The following is a 2,500-nucleotide window of genomic DNA, read 5'->3' on the forward strand; positions in this document are numbered from 1 at the left end:
TGCCTTTCTATCAGCTCGAACCAGTCTGCCCATTCTCCTCTGACATCAACAAGGCATTTCCGGCCACAGAACTGCCGCTCACTGGATTTTTTTTCTTTTTCGGACCATTCTCTGTAAACCCTAGAGATGGTTGTGCGTGAAAATCCCAGTAGATCAGCAGTTTCTGAAATACTCAGACCAGCCCTTCTGGCACCAACAATCATGCCACGTTCAAAGGCACTCAAATCACCTTTCTTCCCCATACTGATGCTCGGTTTGAACTGCAGGAGATTGTCTTGACCATGTCTACATGCCTAAATGCACTGAGTTGCCGCCATGTGATTGGCTGATTAGAAATTAAGTCTTAACACACAGTTGGACAGGTGTACCTAATAAAGTGGCCAGTGAGTGTATATAAGGCACCGCTTGTCCACCTCTCTAATATAGGGAGAGTGAATGTGGAAATTATACTTTTTCTTCTTCTCCATTAATATCTTCACAAGATACAGCAACATGCAGCATAGTACTCGTAGTTAGCATGCAAACTGGAAATAAGTTTAAAAAAAAAAAGAAAAAAGAGTGTTATCGGTTTGATTGCGAGGAAGCCAAAATGGAATTTTTTATGCAAATCTGAATGTTAGGAGCCAAAATCTTGAAATTCCGGTGGTCTTGGAAGAGCATGATAAGTCTTTCTATCTGCATGGGCGCATCGCTCAATTTCATCTGTTTGAAAACATGACAAATAAAATATGGAGCCCTTCACGAATTTGCGTGTCATCCTTGCGCAGGGGCCATGCTAATCTTCTCTGTATCGTTCCAATTTTAGTATATGTGCTGCCGAAGCAAGCACTGTCATCTGGAGATTCTCGTTGATATATATAAGGCGCCGCTTGTCCACCTCTCTAACATAGGGAGAGTGAATGTGGAAATTATACTTTTTCTTCTTCTGCATTAATATCTTCACAAGATACAGCAACATGCAGCATAGTACTCGTAGTTAGCATGCAAACTGGAAATAAGTTTAAAAAAAAAAAAAAAAAGAGTGTTATCGGTTTGATTGCGAGGAGGCCAAAATGGAATTAGTTATGCAAATCTGAATGGGAGGAGCCAAAATCTTGAAATTCCAGTGGTCTTGGAAGAGCATGATAAGTCTTTCTATCTGCATGGGCGCATCGCTCAATTTCATCTGTTTGAAAACATGACAAATAAAATATGGAACGCTTCACGAATTTGCGTGTCATCCTTGCGCAGGAGGCATGCTAATCTTCTCTGTATCGTTCCAATTTTAGTATATGTGCTGCCGAGGCAAGCACAGTCATCTGGAGATTCTCGTTGATATATATAAGGCGCCGCTTGTCCACCTCTCTAACATAGGGAGAGTGAATGTGGAAATTATACTTTTTCTTCTTCTCCATTAATATCTTCACAAGATACAGCAGCATGCAGCATAGTACTCGTAGTTAGCATGCAAACTGGAAATAAGTTTAAAAAAAAAAAAGACTGTTATCGGTTTGATTGCAAGGAAGCCAAAATGGGATTAGTTATGCAAATCTGAATGGGAGGAGCCAAAATGTTGAAATTCCGGTGGTCTTGGAAGAGCATGATAAGTCTTTCTATCTGCATGGGCGCATCGCTCAATTTCATCTGTTTGAAAACATGACAAATAAAATATGGAACGCTTCACGAATTTGCGTGTCATACTTGCGCAGGGGCCATGGTAATCTTCTCTGTATCATTCCAATTTTAGTATATATGCTGCCGAAGCAAGCACTGTCATCTGGAGATTCTCGTTGATATATATAAGGCGCCGCTTGTCCACCTCTCTAACATAGGGAGCGTGAATGTGGAAATTATACTTTTTCTTCTTCTCCATTAATATCTTCACAAGATACAGCAACATGCAGCATAGTACTCATAGTTAGCATGCAAACTGGAAATAAGTTTAAAAAAAAAAGAAAAAAAAAAGAGTGTTATCGGTTTGATTGCGAGGAAGCCAAAATGGAATTAGTTATGCAAATCTGAATGGGAGGAGCCAAAATCTTGAAATTCCGGTGGTCTTGGAAGTCTTTCTATCTGCATGGGCGCATTGCTCAATTTCATCTGTTTGAAAACATGACAAATAAAATATGGAACGCTTCACGAATTTGCGTGTCATCCTTGCGCAGGGGCCATGCTAATCTTCTCTGTATCGTTCCAATTTTAGTATATGTGCTGACGAAGCAAGCACTGTTATCTGGAGATTCTCGTTGATATACACTCACTGGCCACTTTATTAGGTACACCATGCTAGTAACGGGTTGGACCCCCTTTTGCCTTCAGAACTGCCTCAATTCTTCGTGGCAGAGATTCAACAAGGTGCTGGAAGCATTCCTCAGAGATTTTGGACCATATTGACATGATGGCATCACACAGTTGGCGCAGATTTGTCGGCTGCACATCCCTGATGCGAATCTCCCGTTCCACCACATCCCAAAGATGCTCTATTGGATTGAGATCTGGTGACTGAGGAGGCCATTTGAGT

The 2,500-nt window shown here is 41.1% G+C and overlaps 4 non-coding genes across 4 annotated transcripts; all 4 read right to left on the bottom strand.

The window, feature by feature from the left end:
* Positions 1-722: 722 nt before the first annotated feature.
* Positions 723-829, bottom strand: LOC141082195 (U6 spliceosomal RNA). Its single transcript, XR_012230450.1, has one exon. It is a non-coding gene; the product is annotated as a U6 spliceosomal RNA (small nuclear RNA).
* A 356-nt stretch (positions 830-1,185) lies between these two features.
* On the bottom strand, positions 1,186-1,292 carry LOC141081525 (U6 spliceosomal RNA). Its single transcript, XR_012229809.1, has one exon. It is a non-coding gene; the product is annotated as a U6 spliceosomal RNA (small nuclear RNA).
* A 351-nt stretch (positions 1,293-1,643) lies between these two features.
* LOC141081729 (U6 spliceosomal RNA) lies at positions 1,644-1,750 on the bottom strand. Its single transcript, XR_012230007.1, has one exon. It is a non-coding gene; the product is annotated as a U6 spliceosomal RNA (small nuclear RNA).
* A 349-nt stretch (positions 1,751-2,099) lies between these two features.
* On the bottom strand, positions 2,100-2,206 carry LOC141081998 (U6 spliceosomal RNA). Its single transcript, XR_012230262.1, has one exon. It is a non-coding gene; the product is annotated as a U6 spliceosomal RNA (small nuclear RNA).
* Positions 2,207-2,500: the final 294 nt, after the last annotated feature.

This window comes from Dendrobates tinctorius, unplaced genomic scaffold, assembly GCF_039654945.1.
Source record: "Dendrobates tinctorius isolate UK_male_01 unplaced genomic scaffold, ASM3965494v1 ptg000016l, whole genome shotgun sequence".
NCBI lineage: Eukaryota > Metazoa > Chordata > Amphibia > Anura > Dendrobatidae > Dendrobates > Dendrobates tinctorius.